The sequence below is a fragment of the Stegostoma tigrinum genome, unplaced genomic scaffold (genome assembly GCF_030684315.1).
Source record: "Stegostoma tigrinum isolate sSteTig4 unplaced genomic scaffold, sSteTig4.hap1 scaffold_49, whole genome shotgun sequence".
NCBI classification, from domain to species: Eukaryota; Metazoa; Chordata; class Chondrichthyes; order Orectolobiformes; family Stegostomatidae; genus Stegostoma; species Stegostoma tigrinum.
This window is the reverse complement of record NW_026728419.1, coordinates 3475150-3487133: the sequence shown is the minus strand read 5'-3', so window position 1 is coordinate 3487133 and position 11984 is coordinate 3475150.

Genomic DNA, 11984 nt, shown 5'->3' with positions numbered 1-11984 from the left:
TGAACAGGTTCGGAAAATGGCCTTTTTAATACCTTTCCAGAGGTGGAGGAGGGCTAACAGAAAACAGAGGGTGTTGGGGTGCGGTGCAAAATACAAATGGGCTTTTAATTGTGTTGAAAGAGAAGCAGATATACAATGAGAGTAAATAAAGTTGTGAATGGGGGAGATGGGTTCCCTCCACTGAATGCAATGTGAACAAGACACAAACAAGACAAGGTCACATCGTCTGTGCCATATTGAGTTCATCATATCTCCATTAATAACCCTGAATGTGTTGAGCATATGTGAACAATCTTATATGTCTACACACATACGCTGATTAAACAGTGTATATAAAATCATTTCTCCTCCGTTCCGTTGCAAACTATCGTGTTTTGTTCACCTTGTCAGTCGCCATTCCTTCAGCCAAATTTATTCCGTCTCTTTCTCTGCATTTTATTTTATTCCATCTATGAAAAAGAAATTGCCTACTGGGTGATATCAAGTTCGTCCTGTCCAGTCTGCACAGACACTGTCCCCTCTTCCTTACTGTTTCTTAATCACTCACATAGATATTGTCTCTGACCCTTTCCTCCCAATAAGCAAAGCTATTGGAGATGTAATGTTTAGTTTTGGGCTCAGGCTAAAAAATTGGTCAGGAAAGGCTGTATAAACTGCAAAAAATTTGTTTGCAATTTTCGAAGCAAATTATTGAAAATATTGTGTTAAAGATAAAATGTTCATTTATTAGTGCAGTGAGAGGAAAATTCAGCAAAACCCACATTTCCTGCCTTTCTCCAGGCACTTGTGGCCAGAGATGTGTTTGGATTGGCAGTTGTTGTGGTGGAGGAGACTTCGGTGAAATAACAACCTCTCATTTGGCTCTGAGGAAAATGGTTACATATGTCATCACATGTGGATAACACAGCAGAATCATCGAGCCTGTGCAGAGAAAGTATCAACTTTCTCCTCTGTCTCTATCATTGTGAGATGAATTGGAGATGGGCATTGAGTCCAACAGTAGGCAATGTCACCCAAACCAGGTATTGTTGTTACATTAAAAGTGTCAGTGTGAAAGGGGTTAACGGGAGCTGTTGTTCAGTGACTCGAATTAATGTCAGTCTCCATGGATACTAACTGTGTCACTGGAGGGTTTTCCTCTTCTATTAATAAGGGGTTTCTCCCAATGCGTTATCCCACAGTATCTGTGGCTGTGGCATAATCAACACAATTGGGATCAGCAGCTCCAGAGATGTGGAGAGATCAGAATCTGTGAACAGCAGATTGGGATGTTCCAAATTATGGATCAGAGCCGGGAATGTGACAACAATGTATAAGAAACTGAGAGGAATAGATTGGAATGTTCCAACAATGGACAGGAGTTTATCCTCTTGCCTTTACTATCTTTCTATCAATTGGGCGCCTTTAACTTTGTCGATAGAAGCTGTACTGATGATTATTCAGGCGGGTTCCTATCCCATCCTTGCTATTGTTGGTGTTCCCGGTAAGTCTCTCTATCTCTGTCCATTCATTTATTCTGTGACCAGCGACTCAATTTCTAAGCTCTGTATTTGGCAACGAAGGAAACTATTGTATTCACTTTCAGTTACAAACTCATCTCTTATTCCAGGGTTTTTTTCACCTTCACTTACAAATACCCGAGGAGGAAGAAAAGTGTTCATAACCACCATTGGCCCATTTTGTCCTGATCTGATTTATATCACAATATTCCCTTTATCACCAATAATATCCTCAGTTTTCACTTCCGCTTCAGTGCTGTTTCTGATTAAATCATAATCTGCTCCTTTCCAGTTGCAGCTCTCTTCTGGCCACACTTGCAGTTACTAATATTTTGATTGTATTCGTATTTTTATCTCTACCTCGACCTATGCCAGTTGCAAAGTGTGAAGCCAGTTTTATTCTAAAATGAGGAGGTAACAGCTTTATGTCAGTGGTTTCAGCGTAACCCGTCGATGGCCATCAAATGACAGTTCATTGAACTGTTTAGATTCTAGAACTTTCCAAGTAGCAGTGGTGCCATGTCCATTATCTCCTCAGTGCAGCGTTCCGATGTGTTCACTTGTTGACAGAGGCCGTGTCTCTTCACCCCAACCCCCACTGACCCACTGCTGAGTGGGATACATTACTCTTTCACCACAGAATAAGATATAGGAAATCTTCCAGAAATTCTACAGGACCGTGACTGTGAAAATGAGAAACTGTGGGAGATTAGAATTAATAAAGCGGAACTGCTCAAAACTAATTGAACTGAAGTTTGGTACTTTGCTCTGGTATGTCCCAGAGATTACATGGAGGTGGGAATAGTGCTTGTGAAAGAGTTACAGGGTCAGACAGCTCTTCAGTCCAACCAGTCCATGTCAAACATAATCCCAAACTATCCTAGTCCCACCTGCCTGGGCTTGGCCCATATCTCTCCAAATGTTTCCTGTTCATGAACTTGTCCAAATGTCATTTAAAACTTGTAACTACGAGAAAGAATTATTGATTACCATTCAGAATTCTTCAGATTCAGGAATTGCCAGTTCCTGCAGAATGGAAGTAGCTGTTGTAACGCACATTAAAAAAAAAACTGGAGTGAGAGGGAAATCAAAATAAAAATAAATTTTGGACAACTTGATATCTGTTACGAGGAAAATATGGAACCTTTTTTGAGGGCTGTAAAAACTAGACACTTGGGAAATCATGATATGACTTGGCAGAGTCAACTTCGATTCAGGAAAGGGAAGTTATCTTTGGTAAACCTGTGCAGTTTATGTTAATTGAAACATCCAAAAATTTCAGATGTGTGTCCAAATTATCCCCAGAAATGTCTTCCATTGCTACTCCACCATCTTCCCTAAGATTCTATTCCTATTAACTCTAGCCAGTTCCTTTCTCATGATTTTTTTTAGTTTCATCACTCAGTTGTAATTGTGTCACATCCAAATGCAAACAATACATTTAAACTGAAAGAGGGAGCTTTGAGAGATAAAACATGGAGAAAGATTGGAGTATTCATTAACTTGATTTATGTCATTCATGTATGAGATAGAGAGAGAGAGAATATGGGTGATGAGATGTAAAAATAGAGAAAACTGCATTATCGACTGAAGTTGATGTATTTTCCAACTTGTTTTGGCAATTCCTGTGTGTTGTGATCCTTTGCCCAGTGCATGTACTACTGAGTAATATGTATATAATAGTTGAAGTATCCACACATGAGAACCAGTGAGAGCAGTGTATTTGAATTTACAGAGTACTTTTGATATGGTTGCACACAGGTGAGTTTATAAAATTAGAGTTGAGAGGTAAGGTGGAATATACTACATGGATTGAGAATTGTTTAGTTGACGCAATACAGAGAGTGGAGCCCTTTTCCAGGCTGAATGCTGCTAGTTATGGGGTATCACATGAATCAGTGTTTGGACCACAGTAATTTAAAAGGCATACAAACAATTTGGATGTGGCCAGCAACAGCATACATCTCATTTTGTAATGATTAAATGATGTGAGGTTGGGAAGTGTTGTGGTCACGAAAGGGCCTGCATGTCCTTGATCAAAGGTCACCAAAATTAGTACATGCAGCGCTATCAGTCGTGTGGGAAGTAAATGGTATGTTGTCCTTCATTGTAAGATGATTCATGTACATGAATAAAACCATATGTCTGCACATGTACAGCCTTGATAAAAGAGTATTTATGGGCACTGTGCATAGGCTTGATCCCTTTTGTAATGAAAGAACTCCTTGCCACAGACACGGTACAAATGGTCATCACCAGTCTAATCCCTGAGATGATGGTACCATGAGGAGCGAGTGAAGAAAGTGAGTGTTTAATATGTTGTGCTGTGAGAGAATCAGAGATTACTGCATTAAAATTACAAAGTTGGTGATGAACTCTTATATCCACAAAAGAAATTGATAGGGTGAGAAAGCCCATACGTGACCCATGTAAATACATGTGGATTTTACATGTAAAATGACATAGAGCCCCACAGTGATTCAGAGAGAAGCACAGGCTCTGAATGAACTCTCCCCACATTAATCTGTGACCCTACACTGAACCCTATGTTGTTCACAATCCTGACAGCAGCCCAAATACCCTCTTTGTGACATTAGCCGGACCAACCAGATTCTGATCTCCATAGAGAACGGAAGCATGTCTTTTCAGAGGATGCCACTTGTGATTTTGCACAAAACATTAGTCTTCCCACCACACTACTGTAAAACTGCATTAAAGTACTGCATGTGTACCATGAACAACGGAGGCATGTTGAACAGCGTGAAGTAGACTATCTGTACAGCCTAGCTCCATTTGCTTGTCATGTTACCTCAGTCTGTTTACATGTAAGTGACTGTAGGGTCTCAATGGCCTTCTCCTTTTCATATGTAGGGACTCAAGGGGCTGTACAGCAGGGCCAAATGCTGAATTGATCCACCCTGGGCTCCTGAGGAACAGTTCGATGTGTTCATGTGACATTGCTGTAACTGCAAGATATTATTTTATTTTGGTTTCTTTTAAGAGAAGGATTGAACGAGAGGCACAAATCTGTCTAGTTAAGAACATTGAGTAAACAGTCTTGAGAGGGTTTGGGAATTTTTTAATGCAGCCTGAATGAGTGCGACGAGCTCTCACAGATCAGAATTTCTGAGTTTTGCTTTTCTGTTGCATCAGAAGCTATTGGTGTCTCAATGGAGTTGGAAGCTTCAGTGAATGTCTCCTGACTGCAGAATTTTCTTTGGATGATTATTTTCTCCTCCTGAATTGGAGAACCGCATGTGAGAACCTTCATTGAATTTTATTTCTAACCAAAGTGTCTGTTTATGGGCTGCTACTATGCTGGAACAGTTAAGTAGTCACATTTGCTGTAGCTATTATACTATAAGTTTATCCACCAGAGCGAGGTTATTCTAAATTCCTTTTTTTTTTGGTTCTACTTTGACTACAGTGTTGAAATAAATCATGTTTTGTTTAACATCTGTCAACTATTTCATTAATGCATCTCTGAATAAATGTCAACACAAAGGCACCACAGACCTCTAGGGAAGAGAAATCCCACTCCAAATGCCCTTTTCAAATTTCTTCTCATCTACCTGATGGAATCAGAAAGTCACACAGCCCAGAAACAGATCATTTAGTACAACTTTCCCACACTGACTTGATATGTAATCTGATCTATTCCCATTTGCCAATATTTGGTCCATATCCCCCTCAACTTTTCCTATTCATGTACCAATCCAAGATACTTTTTTAGCTGTGTAATTGCACACACCTTCACCACTTCTGACAGCACTTTCTGATCACACACCTCTCTCTGCGTGAAAACGTTGCCCGAAGTTCCCTTCTAAGTCGTTCCCCTCTCACCTTCAACATCAGCACTTTGCTTTTGGCCTCCCCTCTCCTGGGAAACCGACCTTGGCTATTCAGGCTATTCATGCCCCTCATGATCTTATAAACATCTGTCATGTCACCCCTCAGCCTCCACACTCCGGGGAAAACACTTCAAATTGTTCAGCCTCTCCCTACAGTTCAGGCCCTCCTGTCCTTGAACAACATTGTAAATCTGTTTTTTCTGCGCCTCTCAAGGTTAACAACATCTTTCCTTTAGCAGAGCCAACTGATATGTGCGCAGTATTCTTAAAGTGGCCTCATCAATGTCCTGTACAGAAGCAACATGCCATCCCAACCCCTATACCCAATGCTCTGACTGATTAGGCAACCATGACAAATGTGAGACATTTTTCCATCCCCACCCCTGTCTGCTTTCCGGAGAGACCACTCTCTCCGTGACTCCATTGTTCGATCCACACTGCCCTCCAACCCCACCACACCCAGCACCTTCCCCTGCAACAGCAGGAAATGCGACACTTGCCCCCACACCTCCTCCCTCAACCCTATCCCAGGCCCCAGGATGACTTTCTATACTAAGCAGAGGTTCACCTGCATATGTGCCAATGTGGTATACTGCATCCACTGTACCCGGTGTGGCTTCCTCTACATTGGGGAAACCAAGCGCAGGCTTGGGGACCGCTTTGCAGAACACCTCCACTCGGTCCGCAATAAACAACTGCACCTCCCACTCGCGAACCATTTCCACTCCCCCTCCCATTCTTTAGATGACATGTCCATCATGGGCCTCCTGCAGTGCCACAATGATGCCACCCGAAGATTGCAGGAACAGCAACTCATATTCCGCTTGGGAACCCTGCTAAACAATGGTATCAATGTGGACTTCACCAGCTTCAAAATCTCCCCTCCCCCACTGCATCCCAAAACCAGCCCAGTTCGTCCCCTCCCCACACTGCACCACACAACCAGCCCGGCTCTTCCCCTCCACCCACTGCATCCCAAAACCAGTCCAACCTGTCTCTGCCTCCCTAACCTGTTCTTCCTCTCACCCAACCGTTCCTCTCACCCCAAGCCGCACCCCCATCTCCTATCTACTAACCTCATCCCACCTCCTTGACCTGTCCATCTTCCCGGGACTGACCTATCCCCTCCCTACCTCCCCACCTATACTCTCCTCTCCACCTATCTTCTTTATCTCCATCTTCGGTCCGCCTCCCCCCTCTCCCTATTTATTCCAGAACCCTCACCCCATCCCCCTCTCTGATGAAGGGTCTAGGTCCGAAACGTCAGCTTTTGTGCTCCTGAGATGCTGCTGCGCCTGCTGTGTTCATCCAGCCTCACATTTTATTATCTTGGATTCTCCAGCATCTGCAGTTCCCACTATCACTGTCCTTCCCTACCCTGTCTCACATGCTACTCCACCTTCAAGGAACTATGTGTGTGCATTAAAGGTCTCTTTATTCAGCAACAGTCCCCAGGGCTGTGTAAGTCCTGCCCAGCATCACCTTACCAAATGCAAAGCCTCTCATTTATCTAAATTAAACTCCATCAGCCATTCCTTGGCCCATTGGCCCATTTGATCAATGTCCATTTGCCCTCTGAGATAATCTTCACCAATGTCCACTGCATCACATTTTAATATCATCTGTAAACTTACTAACCATGCCTCTGATATTCACACCCAAACCCTTTATATTAATGATGGACAGCAGGGAACTCAGCACTGATACTTGCAGCACACGGCTGGTCACTGGTCTCCAGTCTGTCAAACAATCCTCTACCTTCAAGCCAATTTTGAATTCAATTGGCTAGCTCCCCCTGGATCCCATGTGATTACCCATTACTAATCTGTCTACCATTCGGAACGTAACCGAACACCTTCCTGAAGCCCATATAGAAAATGTCTGCCACACTGCCTTCATCAAACTTCTTTATCACCTCTTCAAAATAAGCAAGTTAGTGAGACACGATTTTCACTGCACAAAGCAATGTTTACTATCCCTAATCAATACTTGCCTTTCCAATTGCATGTAAATCCTATCCCTCAGAACCCCCTCCAACAACTTACCCAGCTCTCATGTCAGCCTCACTGGTCTATGGTTCCCTGGCTTGGCTGGTCACTGTTTCCTTTTCCAGTCGGCTCCTCCACTGGTCACAGCAAATTTTAAATGCAACCTGGTTGGTGATGTGGCCGATGATATAGGGCTCAGACTGTGTCAGCGTCAGTGTAAGGAGCAAGTCAGGCAGTTTTCTTTGATCTGCGAAAACAACATGTTTATGATCAAAACAAATTTACTCAAACTATGATGGAATGAAGAATGACACATGCAGTTCACAAACACACACACACACACACACACACACACACACACACACACACACACACACACACACACACACACACACACACACACACACACACACACACACACAAAGAAATGTGATCAATTCTCACAAATGTTATTCTGGTTCAAAATTTATTCTGATCGTACAAGTTGTTGGCAATGGGATTACTTCCTGCAGCCCTTAGATTTGGCTGAATTCCCTTTGCTACAGCTGGTGGGAGATTACAATGAATCCTCATCATGAATCCTCCATGAGTGTTAAAGATGATTGGCGCGTTTTCAGCTTTCATTCATTGATGTGATGAGGAACAAGGAAATAGAGACGGAGCAATAGGCTGTTGCTTTCGAGGCAGGTTACTTTTTTTCCCTCTGAGTTGAATCGCACAATAACACTATCCAACCCACAAACTGGAACATGTGAGGTCTCCTTGAACATTGTCTCCATTATATGCGTACATCACATTCCCTGCTCCATGTAGATGTATCATTGCTGCTGTAATACACAGAGCCACATATGACCGCACTCGTTATAAAGGTATGTTTATATGTGCCTGCATAATATAAAAATAACATGTTTAATATATGTTTAATACATATATAATCTGTGTTAACAAGAATGTGTCTATTTCGTAAAGAAATACAAAAATTACTGGAAAAGCTCAGCAGCCTGGCGGCATCCATGAAGAGAAATGAGAATTAATGTTTCAGGTTAAGTGATCCTTCCTCAGAAACTGTTTTATTTTTAAAATTATTTCCCCAGTTTTATTCTCCCATACAAGAGGAAATATCAGTCAGGTCTTCACCATTTACACTCACCTCAAGCTCTTACATAGTCAAGAACATTTCTCGTTCTCAGGCCTAAACTGTTACTCCTCCAAGAACTGAATGCCTTCATCACAGGACGGTATATACAATTTAGCCAGGAAGGAGCTGAAGGAAAGGCTTAGGAGAGCTATAATGGGGCATGAGAAACCCTTGGTGGATAGCATCAAGTAAAACCCCAAGGCTTTTTACACGTATGTGCAGAACAAGAGAATGAACAGAGGAATGGTAGGGCCGATCAAGAATTGTAAAGGGAATTTGTGCACAGAGCCGAAAGAGATAGGAGGGGTCCTTAATGAATACTTTTCTTCAGTATTCACAACTGAGAGGGACCTCGTTGTAGAGGAGGACATTGTGAAACAGGTAGGCTAGAGGATGTGGATGTTCAGAAAGAAGATGTACTATGAATTCTGAGGGAGTTGAAGGTAGATATGTCATGCAGCCCTGATGGGATTTATCCAAGGATTCTGTGGGAAGTGAAGGACAAGATCACAGGGCCGGTGGCAATGATCTTTTCATCCTCATTGTCCACGGTTATATTGCTGGAAGATTGGAAAGAGGCAAACATCATTCCCTTGTTCATAAAAGGGAACAGGGATAACCCCAGAAATTACAGAACACTTAGTCTTAATTCAGTGCTGGGCAAGTTATTGGAAAGGGCTCTGAGAGATAGAGTTTATGATCACTTGGACAGGCACAGTTTGATTCGTGATATGCAGCATGGACTTGTAAGGGTTAGATCATGCCTCACAAACCTTACTGAATTCTTTGAAGTGGTGACCAAACACGTGGATGAAGGTGGAGCAGTGGATGTGGTATATGCGGATTTGACCCAGGCCTTTGATAAGGTTCCCCATGGTAGGCTCATGCAGAAGGTAAGGAGACATGGCATATGGGGAAATGTGGCAGATTGGCTGACCCTTATAGGACAAAGGGTGGTAATGGACGGGAAATATTCAACATGGTGCTCTGTCACGAGTGGTGTACTACAAGGATCCGTTCTGGGTGTTCTTCTGTTTGTGACGTTTGTAAATGATTTGGATGAAGGGGTGGAATGATGGATTAGTAAGTTTGTGGATGATATAAAGGTGGGTAACTGTGGACAGTGTGGACGGCTGCTGGAGGTTACAAAGCGACATTGATAGGATGCAGAGCTGGGCTGACAAGTGGCAAATGGATTATAACCCTGAAAAGTGTGACGTGATTCATTTCTGAAGGACAAATTTGAAAGCAGAATACAGGGTTAACGGAAAGATTCTTGGCAGTGTGGGGGAGTAGGGGAATCTTGGGCTTCATGTCCACAGTTCCCTGAAAGATGCCAACCAGGTGGATAGAGTTGTTAAGAAGGCACATGGTGTGTTAGCTTTCATTAATAGAGGGATTATGTTCAAGAGCCATGAAGTTTATGCTCTAGCTGTACAAAAGCTTGGTTCTGCCACATCTGGAGTAATGTGTTCAGTTCTGATCACCTCATTACAGGGAAGATCTGGAAGCATTGTAAAAGGTGCAGAGGAGATTTTCCAGGATATCGCCTGGAATGGAGGGAAGGTCGTCTGAGGAACGGTTGAGAGAGCTAGGGCTTTCCTCCCTGGAATGACAAAAGATGAGAGGTGACTTGATAGTAGTGTACAAAATGATCGGAGGTGTAGATAGAGTGGAGAGCCAGAGACTTTTCCTAGGGTGGAGGTGGCTTTAATGAAGGGACATAGTTTTAATGTGAGTGGAAGTAGATATAGCGGAGACGTCAGAGGTAGGTTCTTTACTCAGAGAGTGGTAGTGGCTTGGAATGCATTGCCAGAGAGGGTAGTGGAGTCAGCCTCATTAGGGGCATTTAAGTGGCTATTAGACATGTAAAAATGTGATAGTATAAGGTTGGGGTGGAGGTTAGATAGACCTTAGGTTTAGGGTAAAGGTCTGGCACAACATCGTGGGCCGAAAACCCTATACTGTGCTGCACTGTTCTGTTCTATACAGAGACCCATCTTTGAAAAGTTTCAAAGGCCATCATTTTTTATTAGTTTAGGGCATGATACCTACAGACAGTGCATTGGGTAGAATCTCAGCAATGTCCTGTAGAAATGCAGGGAAATATGCCTAAGATCATACCCAGCACCCTTTGCAGGAAACAGCACCATTCCATTTCCTTTCAAAATCACTTGTGACATCTTCAGATTAACTTTATCTGATTTATGTACCAGGACCCACAACTCCCTCTTTCACACGCAAGCTCTGCTTTCTCCCTCCAGTTAAATAATTTACCGCCGTTTTACCCTTTCCCCAAAACACAAACTTCCCATAACCCACACTGTAGTGTTTTATTTGCAATGCTGAAAGTTTGCTCATTATCATCCCCTGTCTACAGCCCGTTATAGATGTTCTTCCTCTACATGACATCTTATTGAATGACTGTACTGGTGTACTACCAAATTGAGCTCCAATCTTATCAGACCTTCGTCCAAATCGTTAATCTGGATTGTGAACTGTTGATGACCTCGCACTCATCCCCAAGGAATTCCAGTCACTGCAGCTTTTCAAACTGAGAATAAATAATTATCTCTACTCTGCATTTCCTGTTAGCGAACGAGGGCTTGCTGTGTAGCAGCCAAGAAAGATTGCAGGGCCTCTCCTGCAGTGTGTAACTCGTAGACGAGGTGTATTTGAGCTCAGCAACACACCATTAGGGCTATTCGTTGTCAGATCATCAGGTAGAGGTTGTATTGTCAATGATTCCGATCCTTGAGCATTTAAAAATTCAAGCACAGAATATAGACTGACATTTGAGTAGAATGCTGTCCGGTCAAAAATGCTGTCTTTTAGATGCAGCAATAAATCTAGTCTGCCCTCTCAATCAGGTGCTCAATTTTCCCCGGACACATATTGAGGAAGAGGGAAGATTTCCTATCAGTCTGGTTAACATTCGCCCCTTTACAAACACCACAAATACAGATAATCTTCATAATTAATTTCATTTCTGGCTGTAGGTGTTGTGTGGAAAATTTCCCATAATAAAATAGAACAAAGTCTTTGACGAGTGACCTTACAGACGTTTGCAAAGTCATAACGGGCACAGATGTGCAAACAGCCAAGGCCTTTTCCCTGGGGTGGGAGAGTCCAAAGCGAGAGAGCATAGCTTTAAGGAGAGAGGGGAAAGGTTTAAAAGGGACTTAAGGGGCAACATTTTCATGCAGAGGGTGATGTGTTTATGGAATGAGCTGCCAGAGGAAGTGGTGGAGGCTGGTACAATTACAACATTTAAAATTATCAGGATGAGTATGTGTTTCGGAACAGTTTAAAGATGTATGAACCAAATGCTGCCAAATGGGCCTAGATTTATGTGGGATATCTGTATGGCATGGACGAGTTGGGCCGAAGGGTCTGTTTGGATGCTGTCTATCTCGATGTCTCTCTGAATCCATGTTTGACTGATCCATTTGTGTAACTCCTGAGAGGGGAAGAATGATCCTCTATCTCATTATAACTTCCTTTCCCT